Source organism: Pongo pygmaeus, chromosome 21, assembly GCF_028885625.2.
Source record: "Pongo pygmaeus isolate AG05252 chromosome 21, NHGRI_mPonPyg2-v2.0_pri, whole genome shotgun sequence".
NCBI lineage: Eukaryota > Metazoa > Chordata > Mammalia > Primates > Hominidae > Pongo > Pongo pygmaeus.
Genome location: NC_072394.2, coordinates 13,053,481 through 13,072,278, shown reverse-complemented (window position 1 = coordinate 13,072,278; position 18,798 = coordinate 13,053,481). Strand labels below are relative to the sequence as shown.

Below are 18,798 nucleotides of genomic sequence, written 5' to 3'. Positions count from 1 at the left end.
CACTTTTCAAAATAATAACACATTTATAGAGCACACGCTGAAAGTGATGTACCATATTAAGATATTTCCAAATAGTTTTATTGAGGATTTAGGGTGTTATGTGATGAATAATAAATGGAGAAAAGGTATTTTGACATTATGCTACAGTGACAGAAAACCAAGCTGCCTGGGTTAAGTTAGATCATCACTGGAGAGGCTTTTTCTCTAAAAACTGTTCTAGTGAGTTGCCAAAAATGGCATGAGGATATTAGGTAGAAAACATTGTTTAAGGACTTCTGCAAAGTAAGATGCTTCAAGTCATCTGTAACTGAGAACATTTTTACTTAAAATGGTGCTCACTGTGGTTGGTTTCCAGAACAGCCACAGATGTCTACTTCTCCCATGGGTCACCTGTGCTTATGTGTTCTAGAACCTCCTGTTTTAAGTCATAATATACCTAGAAGTCCCTGCATTCTGAGTTCCGTGCAACTAGGGTACTAGGAGCACAAATGCTCCAGTGTGAAATTGACTTCTTCTGGGGATGGTAGGGCTTCCTCTGTGGTCCAGTTATGGTGACGTCCCTAACTGGCAGCCTGGGCCCCAGCGTCAGGAGTTGGGCTCATGGTGACACAAAGGTAAGTCTCTCCCTTGCTGGAGTGCATCCTTGTCTCATCTTTCTCCAATTTACCACTGCAGGGAGTCCCAGGAACTCACCCCAGTTGCATTTTTCCATTGTCTATTTTTAAATGCCTGAGAACCAGGTTTCTGCTCTTCCTTGGCCATCTACAAAATTGAAGTTTTTTGGTTCTCCCCAACATGCCAGCACCTCAAAAACATTCATAACAACTTCCTGAAGGTTTCTTTTACATAAAAGACACGGACGAGCCATCCCTTCTCTGCTCATCTGTCTTCATTTAGCCTGAAGTGATAGACAAAAGCATACAGATATTTTCAGGCTTTCCTTAGACAAAGAATAGACAGTCTTCTGCCTTTCCAGGAAAGAATTCAACCCCAGAAACTGATGGTTGTTTTGTCCCAGGAAAGAACAGGTCTCTCGGGAGTGGTGCTGGGGCCACGGAGCAGCATCCCAAGGAGAGGAAGGAGGGACCATGTGCTCTCTCCCTCCACCTGTGCCCCATGCTTCTTTCCTCTTCCTCCTTTCCTCCTAGGTTGAAGACTGTTTCTTGGTGAATTGGGAACAGGGAATTTGCTGGTAGTGAGAGATGGTAGCTTGGGGGTGGCACAGGACTGTCGTTACCCATGGTTGGGCAGACTGTGTGTTTCTTCAAGGACAGCTCTGAAATACCTTGAGCATCTAAAGACAAAGGAAGCCTAGAGTTGAACACATTTCTTAAAACATACATAAATTTATCAAGCTTTTTATTAGGATACACACCCAGACTGACATGCTTTGGCTAGGGCCTAATAAACATCTCCATGGAATTCACTAAATATTTCAGACTCTGCTTTGCCTCCATGTGCCCTAAATTTCCCTTTGCAATCTCCTACCCAACCCTCCTTCCTCTAGACTACCTTCATCCTCTTGTTCATCCTCTGGTCTCCGGTCTCCATGTCCTAACCTTCACTCCCTCTTCCTCCCCCAGCCATCACCTCCTTTTCCTCTCCTATACCCCTCCCTCACCCTCTTTTCCTCTCCATCTTTCTTTTTTAAGAAAAGAGCATTGCTATTTAATAAAGGGACTAATTGCCTTAATTTGTCCATATCTCTTTTTAAGTAAAGACTTCATATCAATGTTTCATGGAAAGATCTCTTGTTTATTTAGGGAGTATGAATTTGAACTGGCATGCTCAGTTAATGTGGATATAAACTTGCTAGATTTAACAGAAAATATATGTAGATTATCCTATTTGTTATCTTCATTTCTATTTTCACACAATATAAAGATCCACAGTAATGAAATATATAAAAGTGTATGGTGCATAGTTTTATGCCTGGAACTCTCACTAATCTCCCCCATCTAATCCCCAAAGGTAACGACTGGAAAGTTTTTAATTTTCTTAAACCACATGGACATAATTAAATATATGATGCGTATGTGGCTGCCAGATGTGATGTGCTCACCAATATGTCTGTTATAGGTAATATGACTGATTTTGCTCAGTGGCTGGTGGGCCTTTGTGCATAATCAGTATTATTAGTAAGTCGATGGCTAGGAAGCAGGAGATTGTTAAGTACAGACACTTAATCCTTGGGTTAGGCTGTTCTTGTGTTGCTAAAAAGGAATACCTGAGGCTGTTTATAAGGAAGGAGGTTTAATTGGCTCACAGTTCTGCAAGCTGTGCAGGAAGCATGGCAAAGACATCTGCTCTGCTTCTGGTGAGGCCTCAGGAAGCTTTTACTCATGGCATAAGGCAAACGGGGAGCTGGTGTATCCTATGGCAAGAGCAGGAGTAAGAGATAGTGGGGAGGCACCACACAGTTTAAACAACCAGATCTCTGAGAACTCACTCACCCTCATGAGGACAGCACCAAGCCATTCATGAGAGATCCACCCCCATGATCCAAACACTTCCCACCAGGCCCCACCTTTACCACTGGGAATCACATTTCAACATAAGATTTGGACAGGACAAACATTCATACTATATCACCCCATTCTCAGTGACACTGCTTTGGCTAAGGGGACTTGGGGGTTATTTCTCAGGCTTTGTTCTAAGAAGGATGATATGGAGCAGGTGGGCAGGTTATTATTTCCCCATGCCTTGCAATGGAGTGGGTAAAGGAATTTACCCTATTTCCACTAGGGTGAAGCCAACTTCCTTACTGTTGTTCTGTCCACATGCTTTGAGGTGGCCTAGAGTGTCTTGGTGTTTCCCTGTATGCCTCTGAAGCCCTTATATCCACACTAAACTTTTAAAAAAATCACTAATCAATCTCTTGTTATAGGTCTATTCATATTTTCCATTTCTTCTTTTTTCCAATTTGTAAAATTGTAGTAAAAGACATACAACATAAAAGTTACCACCTTAACCATTTTAAGTGTACAATTTAGTGGCATTAAATACATTTATAAAGTTGTGCAACCATTACTACTAGCAATCTCTAGAACTCTTTCATCTTGTAAAACTGAAACTATGCACCCATCGAACATTAACTTCCATTCTCCCAGCCCCCAGCAACCACCATTCTACTTTCTATAATTTTGACTACTCTAAATACTTCATATAAGTGAAATCATACAGTATTTGTCTTTTGTGATTGATTGACTTTTTAAATATAACCCTCATCTCACATACATATGTAATATATGTATGTATATATATGCATATGTGTATATGTATATATTATTGTTGTTTAATTCTTATTTGAAAAATAGAATTATGATACATATATACCTCCCAAATATAATATTTTACATAAAGAACAGAGACTTTGATAGAAAAGGGTAATTTCAATTTCTTTTTGTTTTTACTTTTATTTTAAGTTCAGGGTTACATGTGCAGGTTTGTTATATAGATAAACTCGTGTCATGAGGGTTTGTCATACAGATTATTTTTTCACCCAGGTACTCAGCCTGGTATTCAATAGTTATTTTTTCTGACCCTTTCCCTCTTTTCACCTGGCTTTTTTCACTTAGCATAGTGTCCTCAAGTTTAATCCACATTGTATCATATATCAGAATTTACTTCTTTTAAGCTGAATAATATCCCATTATATGTATATACTGCATTTTGCTTGTCAATTTTTTCTGGCAATGGACACTCGGGTTGCATTCATGTTTTAGCTATTGTGAATGATGCTGCTATGAACATACATGTACAAATATCTATGTGAGACTCTGCTTGAAATTCTTTAGGGTTTTATAGTGTTGTTCAGTTTCCTGTTTCCTTGATGATGTACTAATTGTTTTATCCACTATTAAAAGTGGAATATTGAAGTCTCTGATGACTATTGTTGAATTAGTTCTCCCTTTAATTCTATCAGTTTTTGCTTCATGTATTTTGAGACTCTATTGTTAGGTGCATACATGTTTACAATTGATATATCTTTCTGAATAATTGGCCATTTTATTATTACAAAATGTCCTTCTTTGTCTCTAATGACATTTTTTTTTCTTTTTTTATTATTATTATACTTTAGATTTTATAGTACATGTGCGCAATGTGCAGGTTAGTTACATATGTATACATGTGCCATGCTGGTGCACTGCACCCACTAACTCGTCATCTAGCATTAGGTATATCTCCCAATGCTATCCCTCCCCCCTCCCCCCACCCCACAACAGTCCCCGAAGTGTGATGTTCCCCTTCCTGTGTCCATGTGTTCTCATTGTTCAGTTCCTACCTATGAGTGAGAATATGCAGTGTTTGGTTTTTTGTTCTTGCGATAGTTTACTGAGAATGATGATTTCCAATTTCATCCATGTCCCTACAAAGGACATGAACTCATCATTTTTTATGGCTGCATAGTATTCCATGGTGTATATGTGCCACATTTTCTTAATCCAGTCTATCATTGTTGGACATTTGGGTTGGTTCCAAGTCTTTGCTATTGTGAATAATGCCGCAATAAACATACGTGTGCATGTGTCTTTATAGCAGCATGATTTATAGTCCTTTGGGTATATACCAAGTAATGGGATGGCTGGGTCAAATGGAATTTCCAGTTCTAGATCCCTGAGGAATCGCCACACTGACTTCCACAAGGGTTGAACTAGTTTACAGTCCCACCAACAGTGTAAAAGTGTTCCTATTTCTCCACATCCTCTCCAGCACCTGTTGTTTCCTGACTTTTTAATGATTGCCATTCTAATTGGTGTGAGATGATATCCCACTGTGGTTTTGATTTGCATTTCTCTGATGGCCAGTGATGGTGAGCATTTTTTCATGTGTTTTTTGGCTGCATAAATGTCTTCTTTTGAGAAGTGTCTGTTCATGTCCTTCGCCCACTTTTTGATGGGGTTGTTTGTTTTTTTCTTGTAAATTTGTTTGTGTTCATTGTAGATTCTGGATATTAGCCCTTTGTCAGATGAGTAGGTTGCGAAAATTTTCTCCCATTTTGTAGAAATGTAGAAATGTTTTGTAACTTAGTCCTTTTTTTTTTCTGATATTGGAATAGCCACTCTATCTTTCTTTTGGATACTGTTATAGTTATAAATAGTTTCTATACATTCTGCCAATCTCTAAAATTTAATTGGAGAGTAATCTATTTACATTTAATGTAGTTATTGATAAGGTAGGATCCATGTCTGCCATTTTAATATTTGTTTTCTGAATTTTTCATGTTCCTCTATTTCTCAGTTACTGTCTTTTATGTTAGACTTTTCCTAATGTATCACTTAATTCTCTTTTTGTTTCTTGTAGAGTCAGTCTATTAGCAATAAACTTATTTTTTGTTTATGTGGAAATATCTTACTTTCTCCTTCATTTTAAAAGAATAACTTTGTTGGATACATAATTCTTGGTTGACATGTTTTTTTCTTTCAGCATTTTGAATATGTCAACTCATTGCCTTCTGACTTCCATTGTTTCTGATGAGAAATCCATTGTTTTTCTTATTACAGATCCCTTGTATATGATGATTTGCTTCTCTGATTTCAAGATTCTCTCATAGTCTTTATCTTTTTGACAGTTTATTTTGTGTCTACATGTTGATCTCTTTGAATTTATCCTACTTGGAGTATTTTGAGCTTCTTGAATATATAGATTCATGCATTTCATCAAATTTGGGGAATTTTTGGCCATTACTTTTTCAACTATTCCTTCTATTCCTCTATTACTCCTTTTCTGGGACTCCTATTATGCCTGTTGGTCCACCTGGTGGTGTTTCTTAGGCTCTGTTCACTCTTATTCATTCTTTTTTTGTTGTTGTTCCTCGTACTATGTAGTCTGAATCTGTATTCATGCCCATCAGTTCTTCTGCCTGCGCAAATCTACTATTTAACACCTCTAGTACATTTTTAATTTCAGTTATTATAATTCTTAACCAAATAATTTATTTGGGGTTCCACTTAATAGTTTTTATCTCATTAATATTTTCTATTTGGTGGGACATCATTCTCATCCTGTCTTTTAGATCCTTTTTATAAGCAGAAAAAAATTTGTTTCTACCAAATCAAAAAGTATGAATAAATCTTCAAGCAAGATAATCAAAATGATCAATAATACAATTAATAGGATAATATATACAGATCACACTGCAGGTTTAGATACTTTGCATTAAAGCACATATACCAAAATGAAGAGAACCAGCAACTGTTGCACTGAGGAAAAGTACTCTGCCTCATGGTACATGCATGACCTCTGGGAAACTTTAGCTGACATTTAACAGGACAGTAAACAAAGAGACAGGTCATCATTGGGTTATAGAGCTGATCTGAGCTTGACAGGGATCACAGTGAAATGCCATTGTAACTCAACAATTTCCCCAGAGATCCATTTATCTCAAAAACAGGAATATACAAAAATCAGTAGTACAAATTCTCATAAAACTAGAAAAGCCCTCTAAGCCCTACTATCCTTGGAGTTTACATAAAGACTGAGTATTCATTTTTCTTCCCTTTACTCTTCTCTAAAATACAAAATAGTTTATTTTTATTTAGTACACTTTTAACTTTATAGCAAAGGCTTAAAATGAAGAATGGCTTAATAAAATTAATATACACAGACCAAACCTAAGGAGAATCTCCAACATGGTCTGCTCCTTTGAAAAGTTTTAAACAGGAAATCTTTTATTTAAAGAATGACATTGTGCTTCCTGGAACAACCTAATTATTACCAGAGGAAGGAATTCATATCTATGCCATATAAGAATTTCCACTTTTTTTTTTTTTGAGATGCAGTTTTGCTCTTGTTGCCCAGGCTGGAGTGCAATGGCACGATCTTGGCTCACCGCAACCTCTGCTTCCCAGGTTCAAGCGATTCTCCTGTCTCAGCCCCCTGAGTAGTTGGGATTACAGGCATGCACCACCACGCCCAGCTGATTTTGTATTTTTAGTAGAGATGGGATTTCTCCATGTTGGTCAGGCTGGTCTCAAACTCCCGACCTCAGGTGATCTGCCCGCCTCAGCCTCCCAAAGTGCTGGGATTACAGGCGTGAGCCACTGCGCCCAGCCAAGAACTTTCACTTGTTGGGAAATGTTTTACTAAATCTTTTTCAAACCACACACACACACACACACACACACACAAAATGATCAAACTGAGGTATACAGATAATGGCAAGGGTAATGGCATCGTGTGCTTCAGAGACACAACACAATGGACATCGAAAGGGAAGGCGAGGAACATGAGCTTGCCTCCTCCACAGATGAGCCTGGACCCAAGCCCAGCTGACTTTACAGCCTTTTATTTCTATTATAAATGGGGACTTAGGGAGGAGGATTAAGGGCTCAGACTCTCCACTAGTGCTTCCTTTGCTTAAGACAAGGAAAAAAACAACAACAGTGTCACACAGAGGTGAACATCACTTTGGTGAGCTCTGCTATTCTTCATGTGAGGTCACAAGCAGAACCAAGCTGACTGAGAACTCCGGGTTGTTTGGGACAGGACACAAGTAGTTAACATCCTCCTGGATGTTCAGTCTTCTGAGTTGGGAAAGCCTGGGCTGGAGTCCCAGCTCCACTGTTCACTAGCAGCAGAAGGCTAGCCAAGATGCTTCACATCCCCAAGCTTTCCTTCTTCGTTTATAAGTGTGGGATCATGCCTCTCTCATAGAATGCTAGGAAGATTAAATGAGATGTTTGTAAAGGTCCTAAAACTACATATTTTACTCATTTGGCCTTCAGTAATTGGTACCTATCATAAGTTTCTGTCAGTGTTGCAGGGTGTTAAATAGCATTTCCAGGTTCTAAATAAGTGGAAGCCTGTTAGGATAATGGAAGCAAACTGAATTAAGAGCTGGGTAGAATGGCAGAATGTGAGATCAGGTTGAAATTTTAGAGACTATCGAAACCACTCTCTTTGCTTATAGGTGAAAGTACTGCACATGGGGCTGTAGAAGGAAAACCAAGAAAAGATGTCCCTTTAATTTTACTTTTTGTCAAAATATTTTTAAGATTACTAATTTTTACAAAAAATTAGTTTGTTGAAGAAAACCAGGAAGGGGATTTTTTTTAAGCCACTGACCATGAAATAAGCATCGTCTTTCAAAGACCATGGAAAAGGGCCAGGCGCAGTGGCTCACACCTGTAATCCCAGAACTTTGGGAGGCCTAGGCAGGTGGATCACCTGAGGTCAGGAGTTCAAGACCAGCTTGGCCAACATGGCGAAACCCCATCTCTACTAAAAATACAAAAGTTAGCAGGGTATGGTGGTGCACGCCTGTAATCCCAACTACTTGGGAGGCTGAGGCAGGAGAATTGCTTGAACCTGGGAGGTGGAGCTTGCAGTGAGCCGAGATCGTGCAACTGCACTCCAGTCTGGGTGACAGAGCGAGACTCTGTCTAAAAAAAAAAAAAAAAGACCATGGAAAAGGTGTTTGTCTCCTATTGGTCTCACCTAGCAAAGGACCCTCAACTGCTGAGCAATCTCAGCAAAAGTAAATGCTGTTGAGACTTATTGAGTGACTCATTGATGGGTAGAATTGTCTATCTGGAAGGGAAGGATGGAGGGGGAATAAAGTACGGAATCAGGGATCAGGCCATTTCTTATACCTCACCCAAACTCCAAAGGCAAAGATCACATTGGAGGGTCTGCTAAACACAAAAGGAAGAAAGAAGTTTGAATATTTTTCTGCTTCTGAAAAAGTACACACTTTCCTCTTTTGAATTATCCACATAATAACTTCAGCTCTACTTTTCCTAGTTTGCAGAAATCACTTACATGGCAGTACTACTCTAAATTGTGCAATTTTCCTCATATCAGACTTGTTTTTCTCTATACCTGGTTCCCCAGGAAACCTGAACTTTATCTACCTGTCTGATATGCACCCTATCTCCATCAGCTGGCATTCAATGGCAGCTCTAAATTCTGAAGTGTTCAGAGTCAATGCAATGCACTGATGTTTCATTGACCTGAACTGGGCATTTTCATCCCATAAACGTAAAAAGTAAACAATCTTATTTTGTTGTAATTGAGAGGATAAGGAGGAGACAGATCTATAGTTCCACTAAGGTAGCCGAAGAACACTCACATGAAAGGACAAAGGGAGAGGAACTGGCAAGAGTCTGGGCAGTATTTATAAGGAAGACACACTCGTTATGGAACAGGATATATGTGGCAGTGAATTGATGGGGGACTCGCTGGGACATCTTCAGAAAGTAAAGCATGGGTTTCAGCACCACTAACAGGATGAAATAGGCTTCCTTTTTCTCACCAGTGTGAAGGATTAGAAGTCACTCCTAGGAATAGAAAAGGACATTCTCTGGGGATAGTCATGATGTATGATTTTTAAGGCAGGAATAAATTCCATTGTTCTTCCCAGAAGACAGCAAGAATTATTCAAGGTGGCCACCAAGTCAGGAAACCAGGCAAATCTTTTAAATGGTTTACTAATATTGCATTACAATGAATGACAAAACATTAGCATCTAATTCTAGACTTTATGGCCACCTCATAGAATGAATCTTTGGAATAGAAAATAATTTTGTTTTCCCTTAATCATGAAGCTGTTACACTCAGTCGAGAAACAGCTAGTGCAACATTTGTTCAACCTCAAAGGCTCCATTCCCTTTACCAATTATTTATAATATTCTTGGGTCACTCACAGGAGAAAAACACTATCAGCATTGAGAGATAGCAGCATTTTCAAAATGCGCTTTGTTGTCTTAAACAAAATGCTTAACTATGTTACTAGTCCAGTAATTCCATATGGTCTTATCACTTTTATTCATAAGATATAATCTGGCTGGGCGCAGTGGCTCATGCCTGTAATCCCAGCACTTTGAGAGGCCGAGGAGGGTGGATCGCCTGAGATCAGGAGTTCGAGACCAGCCTGGCCAACATAGTGAAACCCTGTCTCCACTAAAAATACAAAAAATTAGCTGGGCATGGTGGTGGGCACCTGTAATCTCAGCTACTAAGGAGGCTGAGGCGGGAGAATCGCTTGAACCCATGAGGCAGAGGTTGCTGTGAGCCAAGATCACGCCATTGCACTCCAGCCTGGGCAACAAGAGCAAAACTCTGTCTAAAAAAAAAAACAGATATAATCTTTCAACACTTATGTAGGTGAATACTTCTTATGTTTTTTGAGAAGTCCCAAAAGACTTTGAGAGTTCCCAAAAGACTTTTGGGAGTTTAATTTTTTCACAATAAAAGAAAGGAGCAATGTCAATCTATGAAAGTCAGACCAGCCGTTTAAAGAAGACCCTCTTCATAGCTGAGTTACCGGTGCATGAAGAGATTCAATACAATCAATACAGTCCCCTTGCTCTCAGTTATTAGAAAGAAGGATTTGAGAGGGATAGGAGCATTAACTATCCGCATTATTTGATAGCTTATATTTAATAGCCTAAGAAGAGAGAAAACAGATGTCAAAAAATACGATCTAAAAAAAGGGCCAGGAGCAGTGGCTCACACCTGTAATCCAAGCACTTTGGGAGGCCGAGTGGGTGGATCATCTGAGGTCAAGAGTTCAAGACCAACCTGGCCAACATGGTCAGGCTCTACTAAAAATACAAAAATTAGCCGGGTGTGGTGGCAGACACCTGTAATCCTGGCTATTTGGGAGGCTGAGGCAGGAGAATCGCTTGAACCCAGGAGGCAGAGGTGGCAGTGAGCTGAGATCATGCCATTGCACTCCAGCCTGGGTAACAGAGTAAGACTCTGTCTCAAAATAAATAAATAAATAATAAATAAATTAAAATTAAAATTAAAAAAATAGAAGCCAAATCCTTTCATCCCAGGATGTCTGAAAAGGAGAGATTCTGTGAAGCACAGATGCAGAAAAGGAGTTATACCTATCAGAAAAAATGAATTGTGGACACAGTCACTCAAGACCAGGGAAACAATTGCCTGATTCCTCAAGGGTTACCTATTCACTTTATTCGTCATTGTTATTTTTGCCAATGTTTTCATATGTATTCAGTGACCTGGAAAACTTTTTGGTGAACTTTTATTTATTTTTAAAGAATAAGATTGTTAATTGATTAGTATAAATAAATGTTGTTTGTTTTCTCTGCAATCATTTAGACAAGGCTTATCCCAACCTCAGCTCTATTGACATTTTGGGCCCACAAATTCTTCACTTGAGGGGCCTTGTACTGTGCATTGTAGGGTGTTTAGCAGCATCTTGGGCCTCTACCATGACAATAGAAACCCCTTACCCTCCCCAAGTTTTGACAAAAAATGTCTCCACACTTTGCCAAAAGTCCGCTAAAGGCTGAAATTGCCCCTGGTTGAGAATCACTGGTGTAGACCTATTTCCCAAAAACCCTCTTCCCCAAGTAGGAGGGCTGACTGTGAGGCCTGTGTAAGTGGGTGGGGTGTCACAACCATCACACATCACTATTGAAAATGATTCCATGTCATTCCTCTGGGATGCCTCACTGTCCATTCAGTCATTTCCTTCCAAGTTTGATGGAGTACTTAAGTATTTTGTCCATTCACAATATTTTCCTCATAGTGCTCTCATAGGGTGGAAATGGCCTTGGAAGTAGGAGCCAAACAATTCCTGGAAACTTCTGTCCCTCTGTAACCGTTATTTACATATTTTAACTAAGATGTTTAAATGGTACTGATAAATATGTATACTTTTTCAATTTTGCTTAATTTTATTAGATGTAGAGAAAGAGGATTCGTAAATTCTGCCATCTTATCCTAGAAATACCCTTTATCCACAGAATAAAGTTGAAATTTCTTATTCTGATATGTAATACTCTGCATAGGTTGGTACTTGTTTTCTTTTTTCAAACTCAGTGTTCAGAACTTACCCACACATATCCAAAAAATGTCCATACTCTTTGAAGCATGCAATTTGTATTCATCAAAGACAGCTCATTCTATCCCCTAGAAGCATCCACTGCTGTTGACATCTCACTGTTTGGGTCTCTTGCCAGGAAATTTACTAGGAGGCACCAACATATACTGTTAGATAATAGCAATTATTATTATCTAATAGCAGTCTTATAGAAAGCTCTGTAATAGTAATCTTATAGAAAGCAGATGATATTCCAGTGAGCAACCAGGTGAAGGTAGCATAAGCAAGTGTTCCTTTGGAGCTGTAGGTGTCTTAATCTCTTAACATTTTAAGAAACAGAACAAATAGCTGTCATAATCATGACACTTCCAGGACATCCTTCATTATCAGATTTTAATTAATAATTAGTTCCAGAATATTTTGGTTCTCATATTTTCCTACAATTATATTATTAGAGTAGTCATTCAAATAACTTCCCATCCTCTGACTTTATTCCAGTAAATCCATTTTTCCATAGCCCCAGAGTGACCTCTCTAAAACATATCTACTATTTGAAGCTTTAAATGGTTTCCCAATGCCTATTAATTAAAAAGAAAACTAACATGGCTGGTAAGATCTCTCACCATCTGTCTTGTCACTTGGCACTCTAGCTGAATGTAACGTCACTATTATCTTATACAAGTCAGCAGCATAGCACTGCATGGTTTCCGTTACCCTTCAAGACAAACCTGCAGCAGGGAAGTGGCAAGAGGTGGCCTCAATTCTGATTGAGGACTGAATACAATTTCTATTCTAATAAGACTGATATTAATCATGGTCTCCCATTTTTACTTTTTTGTAGCTATTTTCTCTACATGATTTATTATAACTTTATTTCAACAAGTCCTACAGAACACATGGAGTTCACAAACTTGTATGGAAACTGGAGTCTTAAATGTTTGGGGGAATTCATAAAAAGAGCAAAGAAACTTCCTGCTATGCTGCATTTACAGAAAGAGCTGTCTGGGGCAAGTTCATTTAATTTTCTCGGAAAAGTTTCATTGAAAATGCCTATAATTATTGTATATCATTTATAGACAATGATATAAATTAAAAACTCAGGAATATTGGGTAGAAATAAATCTTCAAGGGTGCCAGTCCAGAATATTAACTATTAGTTATTAACTCGAATATTAGTTATTAACTTGAGTTAATATAGATCATTTGTAAGTGAGATTGTCTCTTAGGAATCATATTCATGGTGGTTGTTCTCCAGAGCAGCTCACAGTTGCCTCCTTACTGCCTTACTCATAGTGTTCCAGAATGTTCTTCCGTGAGGTACATGTATTCTGTGTTCCAGGCTCCTTGGATGCAGGAGCACAAACACCTCAGTGTGAAGGTTTCCTCTGGAGAAGGAGGTAGGAGTTTTTTCAGCTGTGATCCGGTAGCAGTGACAAGGGTTCACTCAGGGTTCCTGACAGTAACTTGGGGCAAAGGTTCTGGCATCGTGTGTCCTGGCGGGCTTGTCCTTCCAGGGTAAACTTCTAGAGGCATAGCTCATTGACCTCTCAGACTTCCCTTTAGCAGAAATCTATTTACTACCTGTAGTAGCTGCTAAGAACCTACCCTTCCAGAATTGAAGTTAGGGAGTACTATAAAGTGGGCAACCTAACTTACCTTTTGCAAAGGATAAATATAGCTTGTAACAACACTTTAAAAGTCGTTCATTTTCACTCCCTCTTTGAAATGCAGTATTTGTCATTAACTCAAGGCCCATATGTATAGGAGTCTATCTTAATTATTATGGCTTACAGTACAACTCTGAAATCTTTTAAAGGAAGTCTCCTATTCTTTTTTCTTTTTATGTCTCTTTTTTTTTCAAGTTCATGTTGGATGGGTAATGTGACGACATCATAACAAGGTTCAAGGGTGGCACATCTCACACATGCGTGTGAACACCCCATCGTCACATGAACTACAAAAGGATCTCCCATTGTTCTTTAACAAAATTTTATTTGCTCTTCTCAGAAATTTTATCTTGTAAATGAACTTTGGTATCCAAATCCACTAAAAATCTCAAGTTAAAAAAAGTTATTGCATTTATAGATCAATATGCATGTAAGAAAAAGGAGGAATTAACATCTTTAAAGTATTGAATCTTTTATAGAAATCATGTTTGCATTTTTTTAAATTATACATGCTTTTAGAAATATTCTCATTAAAGTTTTATAATTTTCTTCTTGTAAATCTTAGATATTTTTTCATAGGTTAGTTGCTAGGTACTTAAAGTGTTTCTTGATGTCTAAATGACGTATTTTTAATGATGTTGTGTCACTGGCATTTGCAGATATATAAGAATGTTTTCTTTCTTTCTTATATAGTTTTCTTACCCAAACTCTCTTTTTAAAAATGACTATTTTTAGAGCAATTTTTCAATTTACAGAAAATTTGGGCAAAAAAGGAATTCCTATAACCCCTTCTTCCTTCAGTACAGTTTCTCCTTTTATTAACATTTTATATTAATGTGAAACATTTGTTACAATTGATGAACCACTATTGAAACCTTATTAACTAAAGTTCATAGTTTACATTAGTGTTCTTTCTTTGTGTTGTAAAGTTCTGTTTTTTGTTTGTTTTGTTTTTGAGACAGAGTCTCACTTTGTCACCCAGGCTGGAGTGAAGGGATGCAATTACAGCTCACTGCAGCCTCAGCCTTCTGGGCTCAAGGGGTCCTTCCGCCTCAGCCTCCTGAGTAGTTGGGACTCCAGGCATGCACCACCACACCTGGCTAATTTTCATATTTTTTTGTAGAGTTGGGTTGCCCATGCTGGTCTCAAACTCCCAGGCTCAAGCAATACCACCCCTTGGCCTCCCAAAATGCTGGGATTACAGGAGTGAGCCATTACGCCGGGGAAAGATCCACGGGTTTTGACAAATGCATAATGTCATGTACCTGCCATTGCAGTACCATCCAGAAGAGTTCTGCTGCCTTGAAAATCCCATATGCTCCTCCTGTTCATCCTTCCCTTCCTCCTCCTGAGTCTCTGGCAACCACTGATCATTTTATTGTCTCTACAGTTTTGCCTTTCCCAGAACGCTGTATAGTTGGAATCATAATGTATGCACCCTTTTCAGACTGGCATCTTTCACTTAGGTTTTCAGTTTGTTTCATCACATATTTTGGAAGATAACATTTGCAATTGCTGAGGGTTTTGTTTTATTTATAACTTTATATAACTTCATTATAACATAATTGTAAACCTTATTTCTTTGTTCTAATGGTCTGAGTTGGGACCATAATAGTGGACATCTGAAGAATTTTTAATTTTCTCATTCATTCTAGCATTTTACTATCCAATAAAATGTTTATTCCAGGATTTTGGTTGATTTCGTTAATCAGGTAAATATCTTCTCTCTTCCAGTATTTCTTAAATTTCTCTGGTCAGGTATGGCATTATTTTGTAAGGGATAATTTTACACTATCTACTAAAATGTTATTTTCTTTTTAAAAGTCAATTCCTTTAGGAAACTACAGTGATAGGTTTTTCTAATGTTGAACTGTCCTTACACTTCTTGGTAAACCCTAATTGGCTGTGTCAGTCTTTTTACATTGCAGGATTTGTTTCTCTGCTATTTTAGTATATTTATCGTTATGCTAATAAGTAGGATTTAGTTGTTTAGTTGTTTTAGTTGTTCTTGTTGTTTTTAACTAAACAAATGCTTTGCTAACTTTCCACCTTTTCGTCTATTTCTGGACCCATTGATTAAACATTGGGATTACAGAGCAAATTAATTTTGGTAAAAATTTTAATAATACCTCAAAGGTATGGTGTCTTTGAGATAATTTTTTGTCTAACTTTTCAATTGTCGTGATTTTGGTTTCTTTTTATTTTTTAACTTGCTTTGTTTAAATTTTGATCAGCTATATTTTCCTAAACATCTATTTTATCTAGATTTTCAAATCTAGAAATATTTGTGTATTTGTGTTTGTGTATGTATATACAATTTTGTAAACATGGAACATATGTTTTTTAAATCTTTTGCAGTGTAATATTTATTTTTCCTGAAATTAATGACTTTTAACTTAATCTGAACTACAAATGATTGTCTGCCTCAGCAATATTGTGGATATTACTGATTAGGCCTACATTTTTATTATACCAATTTGTGTAACACTTTGTCTTTTTTCTTAGGTTTATTTGGCTGATTTTTTCCTAGGTTCTTGATTTGCACACATACTTTTAAAATTTTAGCCTTTCTTGTTCCCATTTAAGGCTAAGAATTATTTTTTGAGGACACTTTGGCTAAGAAGTATTTTCAATTTATAGTCTTACCAATATCTTTAATTTTGAAATCTAATTTCAGATGTGACTTATTATTAACCCAAGAGATCATGAGAAATTATTAAATTTGTGTGCAGGCAACAAAAACAAAAATAGACAAATGGAACTTAATTAAATTAAAAAGCTTCTGTACACCAAAAAAAAAAAAAAAAAAATCAACAGAGTAAAATGACAACCTGCAGAATGGGAGAAAATATGTGCAAACTATATATCCAACAGGGGATGAATATCCAAACTATATATCCAACAGGGGATGAATATCCAAACTTTATATCCAACAGGGGATGAATATCCAGAATTTATAAGAAACTCAGACTACTAACAACAGCAAAAATCATCTCATCAAAAACTGGGCTAAGGATATCTATAGACATTTTTCAAAAGATGGCAAACAGGCCGGGCACAGTGGCTCAGGCCCATAATCCCAGCACTTTGGGGGGCTGAGGCAGGTGGATCACCTGAGGTCAGGAATTGGAGACCAGCTTGGCCAACATATAGTGAAACCTTGTCTCTACTAAAAAAATACAAAAATTAGCTGGGCATGGTGGCACAGGCCTGTAGTCCCAGCTACTTGGGAAACTGAGGCAGGAGACTAGCTTGAACCCGGGAGGTGGAGGTTGCAGTGAGCCAAGATCGCACCACTCTACTCCAGTCTGGGCAACAGAGCGAGACTCCATCTCTCAAAAAAGAAAAAAAAAATAGAGCTACCATATGATCCAGCTGGGTATCTACTCAAAGGAAAAATAATTAAATCAAAAAGATACCTGCACATAGATGTTTATTACAGCACTATTCACAATAGCAAAGATATGGAATCAACCTAAGTTTCCATCAACCCATGATTGGATAAGAATATGTGGTATATATATATGAATACTCTTCAGCCATAAAAAAGAATGAAATCATGTCTTTTGCAGCAACATAGATGAAACTGGAGGCTATTTTCTTAAGTGAAAGAATTCAGACACAGAAAGACAAATACCCCATGTTCTCACTTCTAAGTGGGTGTTAAATAATGTGTACACATGGAAGTAGAGTGTGGAATGATAGACAATGGAGACTTAGAAGAGTTGGTGGGGTGGTGAGAAGAGGGTTGGCTGAGGACGATGAGAAAGCACTTAATGGTACAATGTACATTACTCCAGTGATGGATATACTAAAAACACTGACTGCTCTATACAATTTATCTATAACCAAATTATACTTGTACCCCATACATTTATACAAATAAAAAATAAATTTAAAAATTTGTGTATGGATTTTTTTCTTGATACTGATTTCCAATTTATTACAGTTTTCTCAGTGAATATGGCTGAAACCGTTTGTTTTAGAAAATCTGAAGCAGAAATGTGGATTTATAAATTTTCTTGAGTACAGAAGGCAGGAGAGCCTTGATATTTACACTAACTTAAATACAGGCAGCTTTACCACATACTGTTAAAATATCTAGACACTGCCAAGTGTGGTGGCTTACGCCTGTAATGCAGGTACTTTGGGAGGCCAAGGCAGGTGGATCACCTGAGGTCAGGAGTTTGAGACTAGCCTGGACAACATGGTGAAACCCTGTCTCTACTAAAAATACAAACATTAGCTGGGTGTGGTGGTGGGTGCCTGTAGTCCCAGCTACTTGGGAGGCTGAGAAAGGAGAGTTGCTTGAACCCGGGAGGTGGAGGTTGCAGTGAGTTGAGATCACGCCACTGTACTCCAGCTTCGTGACAGAGCAAGACTCCATCTAAAAAAAAAAAAAAGATGGGGTCTCTCCTTGTTACCCAGGCTAGTCTTCAACTCTAGGTCTCAAGGGATCCTCCTGCCTCAGCTTCCCAAAGTGCTGGGATTACAGAAGTGAGCCACTGCGCCTGGCTTGTGTATTATCTTTTTCTCTGTTGAAAACAATTGAAAGGCCATTGCTAACATTTTAGGATTTACCAAATGTGTGTAAGTTTTATTTTACATTGATAATTTTAGACCTCAAATATTTTTGTGGCACCAAAAAAAAGTAAATGCACAGCTCTAGATTGTTTTGTTTTGGTTCTGTTATTCGATCGCCCTATTTACAAGATTTAGATGGCTACATTTTTTTTAATTGAGGTAAAGTTAATATAGAATTTATCATTTTAAAGTATACAAGTCAGTGGCTTATATACTTTAAAGTGTACATGGCAGTGACAATCACAATGTTCTGCAGCCATCATTGCTATCCAGATCTAGAACATTTTTGCACCCCAAAAAGCGACCCTATACCCATTAAGCAGTCACTCCCTATTTCCCCTTTCCTCCTGGCCCCTGGCAACCACTAATCTGATGTCTGTCTCTGTGGATTATTCTATTCTGAATATTTCATATAAATGGAATGTAGTTTGTTCTCTTCATTCTAATAATGTGGTATACTACATTAATTTTCTTACATTGAATCAGGAACTCACTTGGCTGTGCTGTATAATCCTTTGTACTCCTGGGTTTGGTTTCCTAGTATTTTATTGAGGATTTTTTCATCTATATCCATAAGGGATATTGGCCTCTATTTTTCTTTCCTTGTGATATGTTTGCCAAAGTTTGCTCTCAGGGTAATTACCGGCCTCATAGAATGAGTTAGGTATTGTTCCCTCCTTTTCTATCTTTTGGAAGAGTTTAAGGAGGATTGCTGTTAATTTTTCTTTAAATGTTTGGTAGAATTCACCA

At 37.8% G+C, this 18,798-nt stretch overlaps 1 long non-coding RNA gene and 1 other non-coding gene across 3 annotated transcripts in view; one reads left to right on the top strand and one right to left on the bottom strand.

Moving 5' to 3' along the window:
• Nucleotides 1–470: 470 nt before the first annotated feature.
• The window catches only part of LOC129021514 (uncharacterized), a 172,135-nt gene continuing 153,807 nt past the window's right edge, over nucleotides 471–18,798 (top strand). For both annotated transcript variants that reach the window (XR_010125175.1, XR_008496078.2), the window contains exon 1: nucleotides 471–614. This is a non-coding gene — a long non-coding RNA (uncharacterized LOC129021514). The remainder of the gene's footprint in view (nucleotides 615–18,798) is intronic.
• Nucleotides 13,664–13,763, bottom strand: LOC129022197 (small nucleolar RNA U13). Its single transcript, XR_008496285.1, has one exon. It is a non-coding gene; the product is annotated as a small nucleolar RNA U13 (small nucleolar RNA).